At 38.3% G+C, this 22,555-nt stretch overlaps 1 protein-coding gene across 10 annotated transcripts in view; it reads left to right on the top strand.

Moving 5' to 3' along the window:
- TPK1 (thiamin pyrophosphokinase 1) overlaps positions 1-22,555 on the top strand; it is a 559,100-nt gene that overhangs the window by 101,662 nt on the left and 434,883 nt on the right. For all 10 annotated transcript variants that reach the window (XM_081534537.1, XM_081534527.1, XM_081534535.1 and 7 more), the window contains one exon: positions 12,830-12,928. The gene's annotated coding sequence lies outside the window, so the exon portion shown is untranslated. The remainder of the gene's footprint in view (positions 1-12,829; positions 12,929-22,555) is intronic.

The raw sequence follows: 22,555 nt of genomic DNA, 5'->3' as shown, positions 1-22,555 counted from the left end.
TTCAATCATGGTTTGCATACTTTAGTGTATATATTTTATATTCAAAATTTATTTTTTTAACCTTTATTTTTATTTCATTCACTTATTTGGCTGTGCCAGATTTTCATTGCAGCACACAGAATCTTTAGCTGTGGCATGCAAACTCTCAGTTGTAGCATATGGGTTCTAGTTCCCTGACCAGGGATGAAACCCAGGCCCCTTACATTGATAGTGAGTCTTCACCACTGGACCAACAGGGAAGTCCCCTGAAAGTTATTTTTTTAAAAAGCAGAAAATTTTTCATAAGGGTTCCCGAAAATCCGACGGAATTGAAGGTCAGCAAAATTTCTGGCTTTTGGAAGCACTCAAAGAAAACTAGAAAGCAGCATTACGCAAGCATTCATTTCCCCTACCTTTCCTTTGTGCTTCCCTATTCCTCCACCCCTTTCTTTCAAGTCTGCTTGGCAAAGGAAGAGAGATGAGACCCTGAGAGTAGTTAATAGTGTGGTTACTATTGCACATTCCTAAAGGATTTTCTTAATGGAAAATACATAGGACATGAGGTTCTCTTGTTTGTGTTATTCCCAATAGGAATTAGAACAGAGCTGATATTTTTAGCCTCTCTGTATAGGCAGGGAAGACATTTATTCCAATGGGTGTTATCTATTCCACACCTCTTATTAGATAGTTTGAATATGACCTCCGGCTTAGTTTTTTTTTTAAATAAGCATAGGGAAATACTTTCATTTCAAAGCAAATAGATACTAATTATAAATTTAAATTTAAAATTTTCTGTAGTAGAAAAATTCTGATCACTGAGAGGATAAAATAAAGCAAGCTGACAGCTTTCTACGCCAAAGGGACTACAGGTGATAGCTAGTAAATTGAGAGATATCTCTCAATGTTCCAAAGCAATTTTCTAAAGCCAGAATCATTCCTTCACACACCTGCAGAAGATTCAGAAGCCCATGGGGAAGTAAACATTTATTTCAAAAATAAACTTTAAAGTTTGGAAATAAAAACAGACAAGCTGTTTTCTTTTATAAGAAAACGTGGCTCTACAGGATCAGAGGTACTATAATCTGAATTTCAAAGAGCAGAAATAACAGGTGACAACTTACGCAGAGACACTCAAACCTAGTGAACTGCAGAACAAGTGTAATTTACATCCATTAAACCTCATATAAGCACAGAGGATTAGAAATAAAGAGACCAAACTCCAGCTCCAGTTTTGCCACTGACTATATGCATTTTCTTCTCTGTAAAACCAGAACAAGTACTCATGGTCTATCAAAAGAAGCAAAAGATCAAGGTGAAATTTCTGCCAAAGAAAGCTTACAAATTATATTTGTTATTATTATTAACATTTCATGGGGCCTCTTCCCTTATCTCTTTCTCATTTTCCTTAAGTCTCCTTTCCTGTTTCAATTTTCCTCCCTCCCTTTTCACCTATTTTCCTTATTTTTACCTTTTTTTCTCTTTCAGCCTTCTCTATCACTGTTTTATCTGTCTATAGTGTGGTGTTTCAACTAACCATATAGTATGTATTATATTATATGTATGTGGTATTTTAACTAACCATATATATATATATATATATATATATACACACATATATATATATTACTTGTCTTTCTCTCTAAAACATCAACTAAATTGCTACTTTTACTTGTATGCAACACAAAATTAATTTAGTTTCAATGAGTCACTGGTTTAGTAAAGAAAAAAATTTAAGTTTCTTACCCTGGTCTAAAAAAATTATCCTTGGATTTATTGAAAATAAAATAGCCTGTTACTGAACAATATTTCAGGGTCACAAGGAACCGACCTACTAGTGATTTTTCTTTCAGGGACGTTGAACCAAGCACCACCTCATTTCTTTTGGCTTCCCTGTATCTTACCCTTGGGTGAGTGTGTATCTGGCACACCTCCCTTCCCAGTCCACTTTCTGAATGTTAAATGAGATCCGAGGATCTCTGATCAATGTTCATTAGTCAATAGACACTTTCTCCGCATTCACAATATGTATAGCATATGTTTGATCTTTGTAAAACCAGAGTAAAGAAAGAAGTGGTTTTTAAATTCAAGTATCTTGCTTCATATTTATACTCTTTCCTGGTATAAACATGATCTTATAAGTAAGAATACATGCATTATTTACTCAGCAAGCAGAGAACTCTGCTTGATGCCATTACACTGGTGAGAATGCCAACAAAATTAGGGGAGGATTCCTATCCCCGAGGAATGTATCATCTAAAAGGGAAGAAAGATAAGTAAAAAAATAATTATAATGCATTTGCTCCTTCTCTGCTGCTCACAGTAGCAGATGAAGAGCAAATGGGACCAGGATGGATTAATTCTGCCTGAGTGAGTTAAGACTCCAGGATGGATGGAGCATCAGGCTGAGGTCCAGGAAGCTCAGCAGGTGAATGAGAGAAGAAATCAGGTGTGAAACATGGCTTTGTCTTTGTTGGCTTCTCTTCCTCCGCCGGGCCCTCAAATGCTGGTATTCACAAGAGTTATTCACAAGATCCTCCTTACTTCTCTGCATACCTCTTTAGAGAGATTTCAACTTCTTTAGGACTTTATGGAGGGCCCCAAATTTACATCTTCAGCTTCTGAACTATGCATTTATCTCTTTTCCAGTTATTTACATTTAAAAGGCTCAGAACCAGTTCATATTCACCAAGCCCAAACTGAATTTAACCCTTCTTGCTGTTTGTCACGAGTCATGAGGCAGCCCCCTAACTGGTCTTCTCTGACCCACTCTCAGTAGTGTGTGTGTGTGTGTGTGTGTGTGTGTGTGTGTGTGTGTTTGCGTGCGCACACATGCTCAGTTGCTTAGTCACTCGGTCGTGTCCAACTCTGCGAGCCCACGGGCTGTACTTGGGACTGAATGATGTCACTAAAATTCACGTTTAGTCTTGAAATTTTCCTCTTTAAACCTTTCAAAGTTTTTCCATTGTTCTTAGAAAATGTTCAACATATTTTTTTACAAGAGGCTGGATTATCTAGTCATTGTTTTCACACCCGCAGCCGTCTTTATTGCTGTCCTAACCCCTCATTGTACGCCTCCAGTGATACTGAGTTTCTGCAAGTTCCTCAAATCTCTGCTCTGTGTTCTCTATTTTGAACACACTCTTCTCCTATACTTTGTCCTGGATAAGACCTTTTCAGGACTTGCCTGGTTGTCCAGTGGCTAAGACTCCATGTTCCTAATGCAACAGGCCCAGGTTCAATCCCTGGCCAGGGACCTAGACCCCACACGCGGCAACTAAGAATTCACATGCCACAACTAAAGATTCTGCATGCTGCAACTAAAACGATCACTCAAGCTGCAACTGAAAAAAAAAATGCTGGCTAGGACTACATCCTCTATAGCAGATCTTCTCACATGAATTGTGCTGGTTTCCTTATCTGGTTATACTCTGTCGACTACAAGATCCATGAAAGTGAATATGATCATCTTGAATAGTATTCTGTCCTTTGGCACATAAGAACTCCAAATGCAAGAAGAGAGACAGGCCAGTGAAAATGAGAAAGAAAAAGAAGAAGAAAGAGTGCTCAGTGTTTTTAAATCACAAGTAGAAAAGCTGACCTCCACAGAGGGTACATGACTTGGACTCCAGACAGACAGACAGCAAAGGCGAAAAACTGGCTAGCTGATGCAGAGTTAATTTTTAAAGCTTATATCTAAGTTAGGGACTAGCTTAGACACTGCCAACTTGATATTGAAATCTAATTCTCCCTTCTTATTCACTTTCTTGAACGGAAGGATTACAATCACCTAAGAGATCGCCTAAAACTTCTTTACTGTTCAACCCTTCTGAGGGTTGAACCCGTCTTTTTTCCAGTTTGTCAGCTTACACTGAGCTGTTCGCGGACTGGGACCACCACCCAGAAGTAACACTATATATTGAGACATCACTTGCACATACACGCCTCTCAAAAATGGATAATTCATTATGGAATCCTTATATGTAACCAGTGAATTGAAATAACAGTAGAAGCTGGCACAATATACTTTCCAGTTTGGCTAAGACATTTGTTCAGTTAAGTTAATTTTTGTATCTCAACTGATTGCAACCAATGTACCTACCTAAGCAAACAGACTAAAAGTGAGGTGGGAAAGGAACTTCATTATTTGTTAGAGAGCAACTTATTAGTTAAATAAGTACTTGATATATGTTACTGGACTTGCTCATGTAAATCTTAGAAAAGTGATTTAATCTTTTATTCAATTCTTCCATTATTAGTAATCAGCTAATATATCAATATAAGTACAAAGCAGGTTTATAATAGCTTTTAAAAGGCTTACCTAAAACATAATTACTTCTTCCACAAATGGCTTTACTCAAATATGCATTATTCTGGGGAATGGAAGGAAGCAGTCATAGCATTGTCTCCAAAACTGAGTTGTTTAAATTTCTAAAATTTGCTAATATGATAAAATAAATTGAATGCATTCTCTAAGTTCTGCAATTGCTCAAGAGATCAATTTTATATATCCATACGGATGGACTTTTCATAAGTCAATAACTGAGAAAGTGATAAATGTTCAATAATTATGTGCAAATATATTTTTAAACATTTAGCCAGAAAAAACAAACAGCTTGGCACCCATGTATTAGAAAGGATCCAATGAGATGAAAGGACGTGTTATCATTTCATCATGGTGGAGAGATTCCTTCTGAGCCTGGATGAAATGTAGTTGAATACAAGATGCTCTGGGCAGAATCCAATCCCAGGGTCTGGAGAACAGCAGAGACCTTCTCAGAGCATCTTCTGTGGGCCCTGTCCGTCCCAGGACAGTGAGGAGCTAGGAGAGCCGTGAGTGAGGACATCTGCAGCTACTGAGGCACTGGCCTCTGAAGGCACTCCTCTTTCTTTCTAGACAATCTATAGCATAGATAGGCTGATTTTGATTGAAAATTCACACACACAGAGGCTTAAATCACAATAATAATTCATTGCCTTATTTCACTGAAGAGCCCAAGACAATTGGGCTTTGGGTAGGACTCAGGGGCTTAAAAATGTGAATTGGACCCAATTTTTTTTCTCAGTATTTTTTTCCTCTGCCTATTTAATATAGATTCCACTTTTGTTGGGCTCTCCTCGTAAGACTCCAAAGTAACTTCCACCCTTCACAGAACTACATGATTCCCGGTTTCGAGTCCATAAAAGTCCACTGCTTGGAGAGTTCAAACAAGAATCCTGGCTTTGAGTCTCATTTGGACCTTTCTTGCCAGACTTGAGACCAAATGTCTTAACCAACCGTGAGGACAAGGAGATGGGACATGTTGATTGATTTAGGGGAAGTAGATTCTAACTAGGATTTGACAGTGAGTTCCCTCTCCTTTAACTCAAGTAGCTGAGAAATATGAAGTCTTGTTTGGAAAGAAGCAAAAAAGGCTAGGTTCTGGATATCCAAGAAACATCCCATTTCATATCACTTCAGTTATGCCAAACACCTACTGTGTACTTAGAATACGCAGCCCTGTGCTAGGGGAGGGGCTTGGGGAAGATTTGGAATGAGATAGGGGGAATGTGTAAGATATAGAGATGACTATTGCATGATTCCTGATTTCAGGAGCATTTTCTCTCTGCATGGAGAGACAAACATTAACAGTTTCCTTGGCAAAGTATGTTAGGGGCATTGACAAACACGTGTCCCTGACACATACACAGTGGAGGTAACCACAGGACAGCTTGGCAATAAACCTTGGTCCCTTTCCTGCTTTCATGTTCCTGGTTCCCACATCCTTTGTAGTAAGCTACCTCTATATGGCATATTTTTGGCAAAACAGAAAGCTTCTAAATAGATTACTGTGAAATTGTTATACAGAGATGGAGAAAGAAGCAAATTTTCCACTTTAATATTTTAAAGGTTTTATGAAAACACTGATTGCCAAAGATAACAGTACTCATTTATTTAAATCATATTCTATGTTTTCTTTCATAGTTTTCTTTAGATTTAATTTAAACAGCTGTCATTCTTTCTCCAGCATCATGTCTTGTCTGTCTTCCCTCCTGCTGACAGTGTTTTTAAGCATGACAAAATGATATTAAAAATACAATCAAAATGGCTATTTTTCCTCATTCTTTGACTAGAATTATGTATTGACTGTGAAGAATAGCCTTTTCCCTCGGCATGAGAAAAGATGTTAGAATCTATAATCAAGATTCACAGGGTTTCTCTTAAATACTGCATTGTGCTTGTGTTTTATAAAGTCACATTTTCTGTGACTAGAGCATTACCTAAGCACCAAATTTCTCTCAGGAATTACCAAAACTTTTATAGCACTCTGTTAAGAATTTTTAAGACATAGAGTATGTGTTATAAGAAACCTTGTAAAGGATTCTCCAACATAAGAAGGGACACGGGCTTTCTTACTGCCCCTCGTGTTGCTGTTCAGGACTGAATGAGACAACGTAGGTATTGATGAAGCCCTTTTAAGTAGGAAAATAGAGATGAAATAAACCCCTGAGGATGACTAGGGATAAGCATCCTAAGGAACCCTTCTAAAGAAGGGCAGGAAGGCCAGTGGTGGGCTAACTGGGCTAGCAGGCTTCCCTGGTGGCTCTGTGGTAAAGAACCTGCCTGCCAATGCAGGAGGCAGGGTTTAATCCCTGGGTCAGGAAAATCTCCTGGAGAAGGGAATGGCAATCCACTCCAGTATTCTTGCCTGGAAAATCCCATGGACAGAGGAGCCTGGTGGGCTACAGTCCATGGGGTCGCAAAAGAGTCAGACACAACTTAGCAACTAAGCAACAGCTACAGGGTTATCAGGGTTATCGGGGATGAGAACAGGAACAAGAGAACACAGAGGAAGGGGCCAGTGGAGAACGGGGGGGTGTGCCCGGGGAAGGGAGGGCCTTGTGATGGGGCATCTCTTTGTCACATGGGCATACCGTTGGGGAGGGTGGAATAAGACTTCACATCTCTGCTTCAGAACCTGCAGCCAAGCATGCGTGTCATTTTGTTGGTTGATGCCAAGAGCCAATAAAACCCTACAAGCTTAATTCTGAGGCCTCGGAATTTACATAAGGTGTTCTGTCTATGGGAAGATTCCTGCTAATGGAAGACCAGCAGTAACAATATATAAATTAAAATATACAGTCCTCTTTCATCCTTCTAATTAACTCTGAGACCTAGATTACAGAGTGACAGTTCCTCGTTTCCCAGTTGTTTTGTCTGACCCCACAGTCAGTTGTGATTGGGCCACTGCCTTTTCTCTTGAGTCCACAGCGCTTGGCATTTCATCTTAGAAGGGATGCCAATTTTATACGACCCCTCTCACATCTAAGTTCCTGGAGATGTCAAAATATCCCTGATGATGTGTGAAGAAATTGTTCCTGTGCTTTTGTGACGTCTTGCTAAGGCTAAAGCTTATGTATCTCATATGGATTCTTTCTCCCTTTTTTGCCCTAAGAATGAACTTCATCTGTCATTGCTTCTCAAATCTCTAACTTTAATTTAAAGTCCCACTATCCTATATCCAGAGAATTTAATTTTAAGCATTGACAGGTTAGGCAGCTTGATAGATAATTTGGAATTAACTGTATTAGTGGCCAATAACTGTTTAATATGATTTTTATAGGCTTCCCTGGTGGCTCAGATGGTAAAGAATCTGCTTGCAGTGTGGGAGACCCAAGTTCAGCCCCTGGGTTGGGAAGATCCCCTGGAGAAGGGAAAAGCTACCTACTCCAGTATTCTTGCCTGGAGAATTCCATGGACAGAGGAGCCTGATGAGCTATAGTCCATGGGGTCACAAAGAGTCAGACATGACTGAGCAACTAACACTTTAGAACAAAAAAGAAAAATAGAAAAATATATATTGTATATATAATATAAAAAATAAAATATGTGGTTTATATTTTATATAATATACAAATTTTAAACAGAGATTCTTAGTATTTTAACAAAATATCATCAGGAGATTACAGAATAGCCTTTCAGTATCCCTCACAGAAATAATGACTGCCTACCTTACCCTCCTTCCTACAAATTCTACCAGAATCTCTTGTGTTTTCTCCTGTGCTTAAGCATTTGCATGTTCGCTTTACACGTGTGCCTATTTAATGTCTGTTCTTTGGTCTGCCTGCCATTTAAATCCATGTGCCTCCGCGATGCCGTAAATTCTTTAATGGTAGGTTACCAGAGGAAACAGGGTCTGCCTAACTCCCCTTAATATAGCATCATGTTAAGGTAAATGAACTTAATAAGGGCTTTTATTTCAAGAAAAATTATATGCAATATTATGTCACAGAGTTATTTCTTCATGATGTGTTTCTACTGTTCACCTTCCTTTACAATTAACTTTAAAAAATCTCTCTTAACATCGTCCTCAGTATAGAGGACAAGAAACAGCAGTCCTTTAGGCGTGAAAAAAATGGCAGTTATGGTCTCCTCATCTCTGGATGTAGCCCTGGTCATGGAACCCTGAGCTTTGTTTCCTCAGGATGCAATGCAGATCACTTTGTTTTATAAGACATGCATTTCCCCTGAGGATTTAAGATGGCAGCTTTCTCCTCAAGCCACCAGCCTTCACATCTCTGTATGTCAAAAATGCTTTTCTCTTTTTTTTAATCTCTTATTTTACAAATGAGGGAATTAAGATCCTCAGAGGTTAAATGGCTTGCTCATGGGGACACAGCTAATTAGCAGACCTGCAGACATCATTCATCAACCTTAAAAATGTCCTTTTAGTATGTTGTCAAGTATAACCTATTACCCTTAAGAAAGCTCCTTTCCTAAGAGCTAGGAGTTTCGTCAATACTATCCACCTTCCTTTATAATTAACTTTTGTTTTATCCCTCTTAATAGAGTCCATAAAATAGAGGACAAGCAGCAATAGGTATTTTTAACCTACTACAGTTTCTGTATACTATTAAACCAAATTTAAAACAATGTAAATTTCTTAAAATAAGAAGCAACCAAGGTCTCATCAACATAATAAAGTCTGAGCTATTTGATTTTATGTTCTTTCCCAAACTTCCTTTTTATTTATTGATATATATATTTTAGAAGGCTGTGTGTGTCTGCTTAGTCACTTAGTCATATCTGACTCTTTGCAGCCCCATTGATTGTAGCCCACCAGGTTCCTCTGTCCATGGAATTTTCCAATCAAGAATACTGGAGTGGGTAGCTATTCCCTTCTGCAGGGGATTTTCACACAACGCACGGATTAAACCCAGGTCTCCTGCATTGCAGGCAGATTCCTTAACATCTGAGCCACCAGGGAAGCCCTTAGAAGGCTGTAGTAAGTAGTATTTGTTAAATACACGTTTATGTGTATTATTCTATTTTTTCCTTAACATTATCTCATTCATTTTTCTTTTTTATAAAAGTCTAGAAAAATATGTACAAAATAACTGCATAATCATGATGTATGCTCAGTTGCTGAGTTGTGTCCAACTCTTTGCAACCCCAGGGACTGTAGCCTCCAGGCTCCTCTGTCCATGAGATCTTTCCAGGCAAGAATATTGGAGTGGTTTGCCATTTCCACCTCCAAGGGATCTTCCCGACCCAGGGATCCAGCCCGCATCTGTTGCGTTTCCTGCATTGGCAAGTGGATTCTTTACCACTAGCACAACCTGGGAAGCCCCATAATCATGATACAAGAGGATAATTAACTTAGCCTTTTCCGTACTTTGGAGCACTTAGGACAGTTCCAATTTTTCACTGTTATGAGTAGTGCATAAGAGAACGCATTTGTGGGACTTATCTGGTGCTCCAGTGATTATGATTCCACACTTCCAAGGCAATGGGTGCAGATCTTTGGTCTGCAGATCTTCAACCTCTAGTCTGGGAACTATTAATAAGTAAGACCCCACATGCTGCGTGACATGACCAAAAAAAATTAAAAATTAAAGAAAAAAAACACTTCTACAACTAGAAGTACAGCAATCTTTACACAGGAAACCATGCTTGGGACAAATGTCTTCGTGCCAAGTGAAAACTCTGGTTCAGACTTACCCTTTGTGAAGCAGATCATGCAAATATTGAACTTTGTTTTGACACAGCATACATTTGCTTTGTCAAGATGGAGATGGCAACAGAATGAACTTGTCTTCGAGATGTTTAAATGCTTTCCTTGGACTTTTTTTAACTGAACTGTAAACTCTATGGGTAAATATTTTTCTTCTATTTAGAATAGGAATAGAAGTCAATCCGGATTGCCTGGTTTGATCTCCTTGCTGTCCAAGGGACTCTCAAGAGTCTTCTCCAGCGCCACAAGTCGAAAGCATCAATCCCCCAGCTCTCAGCCTTCTTTATGGTCAAATCTCACTTCTGTTCATGACTACTGGAAAAACCATAGCTTTGACTATACCAGCCTTTGTAGGCAAAGTGATGTCTCTGTTTTTGAATACACTGTCTAGGTTTGTCCTGTGTCATACCACGTCACGTATCACATCGAAACTGAGCAAGAGTGAGAGGGTACAACTGTACCCAGTTGTTTTATTTAAACAGTTTTATTGAGATATAATCCACATACTGGGTTCATTTAAAGTGTACAGTTCAATGACTTTTAGTATATTCACATATATGTATAACCCTCACACAGTAGCATATTTTCATCACCTCAAAAAGAAAATTTGTACTCTTCAGCTATGACCCCTTCCAAACTTCTCTCTCCCTAACTCTAAGCAACAACTAACCTACTTTCTGTCTCTGTAGATTTTCCTATCTGGACTTTCATACAAAGAGATTCATATAACCTGAGGATCATAGTATCTAACTTCCTTGACTTAGCATAATGTCTTCAAGGTTTATCCAAGTTGTAGCATGTGTCAGTACTTCTTTCCTTTTCATAGCTGAATAATATTACATTGTTTGGATGTACCATATTTTGTTTCTTCATTAATCCATTGATGGTCATTTGGGGTGCTTCAGTCTTATGGCTACTGTGAACAAGGTTATGATAGACATTTCTATATGTGTGTGTTTGTGCATACATATGTTTTTATGTCTCTTGACTATATACCTAGGAATGGAACTGCTGTATCATATGATAATTCTCTTTAATCATTTGAGGAACTACTGAACTTTCAAAGTATCTGCACCATTTTACAGTTCTGCCTTCATTGAATGAAGATTTTGGTTCCTCCACATATTCATTAGTACTTGTTTTATCTGACATTTTTGCTTTGGCCATCCTAGTGGATATTTTTAACACCTTAATGGGTGTTATAGTCACCTAGAGGTGCCAGAACAATATTTACATGATCGTGGAAGACTATATGTCATTGTCTCTCAACTTCTTCTTGGAAAAAAGCAGATCTGACCAATCACAGAAAAAGCTCAAACCAAAGAAGAAGTCAGGGGCAAGGCAGCTAAAAAAATAAATAAATTCTATCAGACACACAGGCTTACATTTAAAGACTACTTATGCAATCCACATATCTATACATCCTTACAGTTTAACATGAAACTTTTGGAAATTCCTTTCTTTAGCTGGTTTCAGTTGCAAAATGGTAGTCATCAAATATGCCCCTTTACCTCCACCCCATCTTCATTTTCTATTCTTTTATCCAAAGTTACTTGTGAATGTGAAAAAGTTATTTCTCTGAAGTCCCATACTACTCAGCTTTCACGATTACGAGACAATTTATTTTTTCAATACAAAAATTTTTTACTGAGCATCTCCTATAGCCAGACTCTAGTTATGGAAACTGTTGGAGCTCCAGTTGTGAACAAAATGAGATAAAATCCTTACCATCTTAGGACTTACCATATAATGATAAAGAAGTTATCAATCAATCACACAAATAAGTCATAAATCTACACCTGTTCTAAGTGCCACGAGGTACTTAATTCAGAGGTTTTCGAAAATGGTGAGTGCAGAGGAAGTTGGGAGGTGGGTTGGTAGATAAACTTTATTTGCTGGGAATGTGTGTAACAGTGAGATGTTGGATTTATGGCAACGCATTAAGAGTTTCATTCTATCTCAACTTTTCTGTCAGACCAGACCACACTAAAAAATAGCTTCTAGTGAAGCTTCTGGGAGTTCAGAAAACAAAAATATAATGTATTTTTCCTTATAGAAAACAAAAATAATTTTCCTAAAATTTTTAAAATACTAATTATTTTAATGTTACTGAAGTTCGTATCCTGTTAAACATGCCTATTGTGCCTATTAGCCTCTCTACTAAGCTACATCAAACATTCAAATATGTTTAGATGGACTTGATTATATGAAATCTATTTTTTATATTTTTTATTTCTTTTTATTTCAAATTCTACTTATTTTTCCAGGCATTTGTTGTACCATTTGTTTTATTATTTTAGATATTTATTTCACATAATGTATGGCCCTTTTTTGACCATTTGTGGTTTTCTGTCTTACTTTATCTACAAGTAGATTTAAAGCTCATTATTAAAGCAAAACAATTTCTCAGCCATTTCTAATTGGTATGCAAATAAACATTTGATCTTTTATAAATTTATATCAAGGTTTAACTTGACCTTTAATTTATATGCCTATAATTTATTGTTTAAGCATGATTATTTGGAAGAGTAGGCTTCAAAATGAGTAAAGTTTACCTGGATTTTACCTGGTTTAAGTAATTCTTAATGTATGATGTTGTACAACTGATACAAGCTCTGAGGTCAGATCTGAGCTTGAATCCAGACTCTATTACTATTGGTGTGATCTTCAACAAACTATTGAATCCCTCTGAACCTCAGTTCTTTCATCCCCCTAAAATTTAAAAATGTAACACCTTTGCAAGATTTTTAGCATTAAAGAATAGAAATTGTATAAAACATTTTATGCATTTAATAAAAAATATTATAAAAAGGTAACCTGTTAAATAATTATTTTGTTTTGTATTTCCACCACTTTAGATTCATCTGGGATGCAAGAAAGGTTATTTTATCCCTCCCAGGAGACTTACCAGGCATTTTTTGTTTTTAAGCACAAAGCCTTCTTAACCATCAAGAAAGGTAAGTAGTCTCTTTTGTGTTACTTGGATCTGAAGCCTGGCTTCTTAAGAAATCAAACACCAGCTGATTAGCCATCAAGTTCTATTGATGGAGAAATGTGTATGATGAAATGTTAAGGTTTGTTTTATTTTAATGAAGGAAAAAAGATAAAGGCAGCTTGTTCATGGGTGGATGCCTGGAATCTGAAGAATTCTAGGAATTTAGAGGGTAGAGCCTGGAGCCTGCTCAAATGGAGATGGGAGGATTTCAAGATGGTGGTGAGGTGCCACTAATTGAGGGGAGCTGCTTAGGGAGCCTTCTGGAGGCCCTAGGTCTATGCTTAGCAAACAAAATCTGCTCATCTTCTGGGGGTGGAGCGTGTCAGTGCCACCAAGAAACAGTCACAGAGTCATGGTGGGTGACCAGTTCACTTCCAGTTCACAGTAGGACTGAGAGCAACCCCAGCGGTGTGGTAGTCATAGCCCAAAAGACCAAAGCTCCTCCTTACTAGGAAGTTAGAAAAGTGATGGAGCATTTAAAGGCCTGTGAATTCTTGAAAAATTCCAAGGAAAAGGAAAAATCACCACTAGAAAAACCATGAGGTTGGACTTTGAGCCAACAGTATTTTTTCTATTTGAGGGTGAGAAAGTGAAACATCTTGCACTTTTTGTAATTAAATCAAAAAAAGGGGGGAATATTTTAACAGAAGTATAATTTACTTACAATATTATATTAGTTTCAGATTTACAACATAGTAATTCATTATTTTTATACGTTGAGAGATGATCAACCACAGTAAGTCTAGTTGCCATCTGTCATCATACAAAGTTACTACAATATTATTGAACATGTTCCCTATGCTGTAATTACATCTCCATGAGTTATTTATTTTACGACTGGAAGTTTGCACCTCTATGTCTCCATCTATTTCACCCATCTGCCACCCCCTCTTTCCTTTGGCAACCACCAGTTTGTTCTCTGTAAGCGTGAGTCTGATTCAGTTTAATGTTTCGGCATTTGTTTTGGTTTTTAGACCTTATATATAAGTGAAATTATATGGTATTTGCCTTACTCTGCTTGACTTATTTCATTCAGCATGATGCCCTCTAAGTTCACCCATATATATATGGCACATTTTCTTTATTCACTCATTTATCAATTGCTTAGGTTGCTTCCATATCTTGACTATTTAAAAAAAAAATTGTAATGAACATTGGGGTGCATACATCTTTTCAAATTAGTGTTTTCATTTTCTGCAGATAAATAACCAGAAGTGGAATTACTGGAATATATGGTAGTTCTATTTTTAATATTTTGAGGAACATCCATACTATTTTCCACAGAGGTTGTACCAATTTACATGCTCACCAACAATGCACAAGAGTTTCCTTTTCTCCACATCCCCAACAAAACTGGTTAGTTCTTGTCTTTTTAATGATAGTGATTCTCAATGTGTGTGGTCCTTTGTCCATTTTTAATTGATTTTTTATATTGAGTTATATGAGTTTTTTGTATATTTTGGATATTACTCCCTTATCAAATATTGTTGTTGTTGTTCAGTCACTTAGTCATGTCATACTCTTTGCAACCCCATGGACTGCAGCACTCCAGGCTTCTCTGTCCTTCACTACTCTCAGAGTTTGCTCAAACTCCCGTCCCTTGAGTTGGTGATACCATCCAACCATCTCATCCTCTGTCATCCCCTTCTCCTCCTGCCTTCAATCTTTTCCAACATCAGGGTCTTTTCCAATGAGTTGCCTCTTAGCATCAGGTGACCAAAGTATTGGAGTTTCAGCTTCAGCATCAGTCCTTCCAATGAATATTCAGGGTTGATTTCCTTTAGGATGGACTGGTTTAATCTCCTTGCTGTTCAAGGGACTCTCAAGAGTCTTCTCCAACACCACAGTTCAAAAGCATCAATTCTTCAGTTCTCAGCCTTCTTTATGGTCCAACTCTCACATCTGTACATGACTACTGGAAAAACTGTAGCTCTGACTATCAGGACTTTTGTCGGCAAAATGATGTCTCTGCATTTTAATACACTGTCTAGGTTTGTCATAGCTTTCCTTCCAAGGAACAAGCATCTTTTAATTTCATGGCTGCAGTCACCAACCACAGTGATTTTGGAGCCCAAGAAAATAAGGTCTGTCACTGTTTCCATTGTTTTCCCATTTATTTGCCATGAAGTGATGGGACCAGATGCCATGATCTTAGTTTTGGAATGTTGAGTTTTAAGCCAGGTTTTCACTCTCCTTTAAACTACTATTTTTTTGCTGACCCCAGAGCAGGTCGGAGAAGGCAATGGCACCCTACTCCAGTACTCTTGCCTGGAAGGTCCCATGGGTGGAGGAGCCTGGTAGGCTGCAGACCCATGGGGTCGCTGGGAGTTGGACATGACTGAGCGACTTCACTTTCACTTTTCACTTTCATGCACTGGAGAAGGAAATGGCAACCCACTCCAGTATTCTTGCCTGGAGAATCCCAGGGACGGCGGAGCCTGGTGGGCTGCCGTCTATGGGGTCGCACAGAGTCGGACACGATTGAAGCGACTTAGCAGTAGCAGAGCAGGTCAGTCTATGCATGGGCCCCTCCTTACTGCAGGTCACTCTGCTGGGGACAGGGTTCTTGTCAACACCTTGTTTCCATCTCTCTTACTCACTTCTGTGTGGCCCTTTATCATTGGTTGTACAGAAGTTCTTCAATCAGCTCTCAGGTCTCCTTCAGGAGGAACTGCTCTATTTGTAGGTGTAGATTCAGTGTCTCTGTGGGAGGAGATGAGTTCAGGGTCTTCCTGTGCCAAAATAAAAACCCCCAAGTGACATTGTTTATACTCTAAGTAAGGCGAAGCAACTTACAGCTATCGCACAGATGTGAAAAAAATTAACAGCCGTTAACCATTTGATAATTAGAAAGTGCTTGTACATTATTTTAGCTATATCACTGAAATAATAAATGCATATATGTTATTATTATTTCATATTTGTAAGTCCTTTTTTCAAATAAAATCCTGTGCTTTAGAAAGCAGGGATAAACCATAAGAGGCCTGCTTCTCCTCCAATCTCTTCTTCAATTCTTCCCTTTTCCTTCTTCCTATATCTTTGTCTGCTTGTTTCTCTGTCCCTCCTTTGCATTTTCAATTCTTCTTTCTCTTTTCTTTCCTTTTCTCCAGATTCTGGCTCCTCTTCAATTTCTCCTCTTTTCTTTTTATCTCTTATGTTATCTTTTACAAGTACCCACCTCCCCATTCCCTATTACACCTCTGGTTCTGTTTCCCACTCACCTTCCTTCTTGCAACCCCTACCATTAACTTCACTCCACTTCCCTGCCTTGCATTTGTTTTTCAAAATAGACCTTTCTTTAAATAGAGACAATGATCTAGATCTATATTTCCCCAATTTGTCCACAAGGGAAATCTAATCACTCAGACCATTGTTAAGTGGGAAGTATCAAACGTAAGTACTTAAGTATCTTATTTTCTGGACAATGATTCTGAAATCTGCATGTGTCTCTGAAGAAAACTTCATGTTTGAATTAAAACTGTCAATAACATCTACAAAACCTTATTTTAATAGTTTATCTTTCAGGTTAAAAAAGAGACATGGTCACTGGTAACAGAATGTGTTCTTTGGGTCTGAGCTTGAGAAGCTGAGAGGAGGCACATATTCAGATAAAGTGTCTTGTGAAGCAAAACCATAACACCTCAGTGTAATAAGATTATGTATTAAAATAGCTGAAGTAGAAAAAAGTATATGTAATATTCCGCCTACCTAAGTAATTATGACTTACCATTTCTTTTACTGCTTTAGCTTCAAGGCCTGACCTTGTTTACCCTTGGAACTTCTGTTCTAGAAGCAGAAAGAGCATTGTGTGGGCTGAGGACAGGCAGCAGGACTCCTGACTCTTACAATGGTGTTGATTTGAATAAAAGGGCACAGCATTTCCTTTTGCTCTTTTAAGGACTGGTAGTATTTTTCTGAGAGGCTAATCAACCAAAACAGTAGAGTCAGTTAATGCCCATGCAGTGTACTTTTTACCTTGAGACCTTTTAATCAAATCCCTAATAGGAACTTAGGACACATTTTCTAACAAATAAAATGAGTCCCTGTGAACAGAAAGTTCCTAATAAAGAGGGATAATGCAAGTAGAGAAGAAAAATATGAGAGAGGAAAGCTTGTGCTTTCCTGTAACTGTTGTTTACTTTGAAGGCAAGGAGTGTTATTATGACAACCTCATGATTCAAGGTAAGAGGATGCAGTGTCTTCTGTTGTAAAATTTGAAGAGAAGGACTTTCTGACATTCAAAATATTACTCATCTTTGCCTTGTCTGATATTCTGCAATTAGACAGTCATTCCTTTGGATAAACTTATCTCCTGCGAGCTGAATAGAATGGATAAATCAGTAAAACACACCTGAGGACAATTTCCCAAAGAACTGATTCTGCATCAGCACTGTCCAATAAAAGTCTAATTTGAGTCCTACACAGTCTTAACTTCTCTAGGACCTGCATTAAAAAAGTAAGATAAAGCAAACAGGTAAAATTATCTTAGTAATATATTTTATCTAATCCAATGTAGCCAAAATATTATCATTCAAACATGTAATAAACATAAAACATATTAAAGAACCATTTTACTTTTTTGTGCCAGATACCAAAGGGCAAATATTGCATGAGTCAAGAAACATGAGGTACCTAAAATAGTGAAATTCAGAGACAGAAAGTACAATAATAGTGGCCAGGGACTTAGGAAGGAGGAATAGGTAGTCATTTTTTAATAGGTAAAAAGTCAGTTTGGGGTTACAAAAATTTTTGCAAATGGTGATGGTTATAGATGCATAAGATTGTGAATTACTTAATGCTACTAACCATATTACTTAATGCTACTGGGCTTCCCCAGTGGCTCAGCGGTAAAGAAGCCACCTGCAATGCAGGCTATGTGGGAGACACAGTTTCGATCCCTAGGTCGGGAAGATCCTCTGGGGTAGAAAATGGCAGCCCACTCCAGTATTCTTGCCTGGGAAATCCCATGGACAGAGGAGCCTGGTGGTCTACAGTTCATGGGATCATAAAGAGTTGACACGACTGAACACACACACACACACACACATGTATGTTGCTACTCCCCTCCACATCCACACCCACTAAATGTGTTCTTTAAAATGGTAAATTTTGTGTTTTGTATATTTTACCACAATGAAAAAAGAAAGAAAATGTGCTGCTATGAGCTCTCTGTTAATACCCAGCCTTTGTGCATTGAATTTATTTCCTTTACTTTGGGAAGAATAGCTTCTCCGTAATGCTTCATGAGCATAGTTTAGGAAGTATCATTATATTGTTAATTACAAAATTACACCTCATCTGCTATATGGTTGAGTGGTAGGTGGTTTATGCAACAATAGTGGGTTTAGCTTTCACTTGCAATTAGAAGTGCTAAAACCAACTGAGTCTCATTCAGAAACAACAGCTAAAAAGTAGATTCTTATTACAGAAATGGGTATGCTTGAAAAGGAGAAAAACAATTCATTGCAGTTAAATCATTGTTATTTTAAAAATATAGCACATGAAATTCTGGCTTCTGATGAGGCATAAAAATGCTTTATTAGTAGTAAATGAACAAAAGGAATTGTCAGTTTTTTCTGTAATGACTCCCACAGCACCCCACTCTAGTACTCTTGCCTGGAAAATCCCATGGATGGAGGAGCCTGGTAGGCTGCAGTCCATGGGGTCGCTAAGAGTTGGACACGACTGAGCAACTTCACTTTCAATTTTCATGTTCATGCATTGGAGAAGTAATGGCAACTCACTCCAATGTTCCTGCCTGGAGAATCCCAGGGACGGCGGAGCCTGGTGGGCTGCCATCTATGGGGTCGCACAGAGTCAGACACGACTGAGGTGACTTAGCAGTGTGGCAAACAGCCTATCAAGATGTTTGGACAACAAAAGTGGGTAAAGGGGAGCACTTTTCTAACTTAAAAGTCAATTAATTGGTAGATATTACTGAGTTTTAGAACAATCTAATCTTGAAATTCAAAGGTGAAAGAATCCTTATGTTTAAGGGCATGCGACTAAATTCCCAACTTTTCTATGACTGCACAATTTCAGCCCTTAAAGACAGTAAAAGTGATCATGAAAAGTCCGTATGTAGCTGTTAGCAATGCCTGTGTTCAAATTCCAACACCAGCATAATTAAGTGTTAAGTGTTAAGAAGTTGTTTCAACTCTTTGAACCTCTGTTTATTCACCTATAAAATGGGAAATATTTACTTTTCAGAATTGCCATGAGGATTTAAGATAATTTACATGCAGTATATGACACTGATAAATGAACGCATTTTTACTTTTCTTTTAGAAGTTAGATGAAGGCTTATTCAACCTCTGGACCTAGTATAACCAATAATAGTAAAACTATCACTTTATAAAAAATTTTATTGGAGTGTATTTGATTTACAATGTTGTGTTAGTTTCAGTAGGGCCATAACATTGTCTACTGATGGAACGTTAATTTTAAATATATACATGAAATTATATCCCAATAGAAAATAAAAAATTCAAAAGAAAAAAATAAGGATATACATGAATTGCTCTGCTGAAGAGTTAAGACAGTCTCAAAAGAGAATTACAGTAGGAAGAAAAAGGTACACATTCAAAGAAAAAGGTTAAAGTTCTTTGACTTCTTGTAAATCTAAAGTGAAGAAAGTGAAAGTGTTAGTTGCTCAGTCGTGTCCTACTCTTTGCGAACCCATGGACAGTAGGCTGCCAGGCTCCTCTGTCCATGGAATTCTCCAGGCAAGAATCCTGGAGTGAGTAGCCATTCCCTTCTCTGGGGAATCTTTCCAACCCAGGGATCAAATCCATGTTTCCTGCATTGCAGGTGGATTCTCTACTGTCTGAGCCACCAGGGAGGCCCCAACTCTAAAGTAAGATTAGTTAAAATGTAAATGATCTGATCCAAAATGGCCATCTTCCACCACCCTCAGGATTATGTCTCATTTACCAAGTGGTCCCTTAAATTTTTAAATTTGAATTTTCAATTCTTTTCCCTTGGGGAAACCACTACCTCTTCCTACAGAAAGAAAGCTCTTCTTACAAACCATTCTTCCCTTGACCCAATACCATGTCCCAGTGTAGATCAACAGGCTTGGGGTCTCATCAGATGGCTTCAGTCAGATGGACAATAACCCCCATTATCTTTATACAGGTGGGGTGAGAATGGCCTCAAATACTGTTGGAAAGCAGGTTTGGGATCCTCTGGTTTGAGCTTCTTTTCTATATTCTTGCTAATGTGAACTCTAAGTCTCCCAATTCTTTAATTTTTATCAAGTTGTCCTTAAAGTAAGCTCACCTACGTAAAACTCTCATTAATCATTTTCAGACTACATAGTTGCTGTAAACTGAATTATTATGTCCCAAAATTAATATGTTAAAACCTAACCTTCAATATGTATTTGAAATAAGGAACTTACACAAAGGTTAAGGTTATACAAAGTCGTAAGAATGGAACCCTAAATCTTATGAGATTAATATCCTTCTAGGAAAAGACACCATGGAGCTCATTCTTTGTGCCTTGTGGCCCTCTGCCAGCCAGAAAGGGAGCTCTCACCAGAAACATATCAATCTGCACCTTAATCTTGGACTTCCCAGCATCCAGAATGTTAAGAAATTAAATTCCTATTAGTTAAGCCACCTGGTCTGTGGTATTTTGCTGTGATAGCCCAAGCCAACTAATACAATAGTGTAATCTCATATTAAGAAAGAAAATACTTTCTCAATTAGTATGGGATTGCCATATCCTTTGAACCAAATGGTCCTATTTATTCTGGAGAAGAACTATTTCATTTTCTTTTGCTTGAGATTAGTTTTTAACTGTGCTGAACTATGTGCTCCAATACTTTGGCCACCTAGTGAGAAGAACTGACTCGTTGGAAAAGACCCTGATGCTGGGAAAGATTGAAGGTGGGAGGAGAAAGGGACGACAGAGGATGAGATGGTTGGATGGCATCACCGACTTGATGGACGTGAGTTTGAGCAAGCTCCGGGAGTTGGTGATGGACAGGGAGGCCTGGCGTGCTGCAGTCCATGGGGTCACAAAGAGTCGGACACGACTGAGTGACTGAACTGAACTGAACTGAACATTTTTCCACTCTGCAGGTTTTTTTCTCTCAGTTTTATTCATTTAATTTTAGTAATCTTATCCCTTTCATAGTTTAAGGTCCAAGAGTTCAGAGCCAAGTCTGTCTGATCAGTTTTCCCAGCCTCTTATTAAGATGCCTACTTAAAGCAACTTAATTCAAGAGACATTTATTGAGTATCTACTCTGTGCAAAGCACTGCATTAGGCATTCTCTCCAGGCTTTTAGGAATTCACACTTTGATGGTAACCTGTAATAAAATTGCGTTGTCTTTAAAAATGTTTTTACAGACATGTCATAATTGATTCTTAAATAAGTAAGATTCAGAAATCACAGTGGATCACTATGATACTGCTTTTTAGCATACTCCGAAGGCAATGGCACCCCACTCCAGTACTCTTGCCTGGAAAATCCCATGGATGGAGGAGCCTGGTAGGCTACAGTCCATGGGGTCGCTAAGAGTCGGACATGACTGAGCGACTTCACTTTCATTTTTCCCTTTCATGCACTGGAGAAGGAAATGGCAATCCACTCCAGTATTCTTGCCTGGAGAATCCCAGGGACGGCGGAGCCTGGTGGGCTACCGTCTATGGGGTCGCACAGAGTCGGACACGACTGAAGCGACTTAGCAGCAGCATAGTATTATTGGCTCATTAACTCCCCCCAACTATATTGGTAGCAAAGGAGCTGTCTGGTTCTTATCTTACATGAGACATCCTTGATCACAGTTAACTGTACATTTGACTCAAGCTTTGCCATGAGTGTTTTTTCTGGGGTTTTGGATTTTGACATCCAGAGAGTCAAAATAATTCTCCATTTGCAACTGAAGACTTGAAAGTTGACTCAGGAGCTCTCTATTTCCATATGTCCCACCAACTGGAGCAAGGTGGTTTTCAAAGTGAGATAAGGCCAACAGATAGAAAGAAGCAGAGATGGTAGAGGTCTACTTGCCTTCAGGTCCTAGTGCTAGCAGTTCCTGAGATCTTTCGGGAAAGTTGCTCCTGCCCTTTTGGACTTTCCCAAAAGCTAACATTTAGAGGATTCTTTGAGTGTATCTTTTTGTTTTTGATATTTGGGGATTTGGGGGAGGGAGTTGGGTGTTTCTGTTTTGGTTTGATTTGCTTAAGCTGAATTAAGTTGGATTTGTGGCTTCCAATTAAGACCCACTCTCTCCCCCAACTCTCTTTCTCTCAATCTATTTATCTGTCAATCTAGATAAGATTTTTGCCCTCTGTCTGAGGTTTTTCTTCCCAGCCAAGTAGTTTTAAATTTTACACTATAGACTTATGTATCTTTTGTATCTCCCAATGCTTTAAGCGCAGTACATCAAAACTGAGATTGCATATTTGATAGTCATCAACCTGCAAGTGTTAACTGAAGTACGGATTCAGTCATGAGTATGAATTCTTTTACCAAGGGACAAAAGATTTTGGCAATCCATGGTTAAGAGGCTATAACAGAATGAGAAAGAATGATTGAAAAAATAGATCAAGTTGAATCTTTCAAAAATCTCTCCTGTCTC

Source organism: Giraffa tippelskirchi, chromosome 10 (genome assembly GCF_054371585.1).
Source record: "Giraffa tippelskirchi isolate mGirTip1 chromosome 10, T2T-mGirTip1v1.2.pri, whole genome shotgun sequence".
Taxonomy (NCBI): domain Eukaryota; kingdom Metazoa; phylum Chordata; class Mammalia; order Artiodactyla; family Giraffidae; genus Giraffa; species Giraffa tippelskirchi.
Note: the sequence above shows the minus strand (reverse complement) of the source record. Positions and strands in the feature narration are given on the sequence as shown.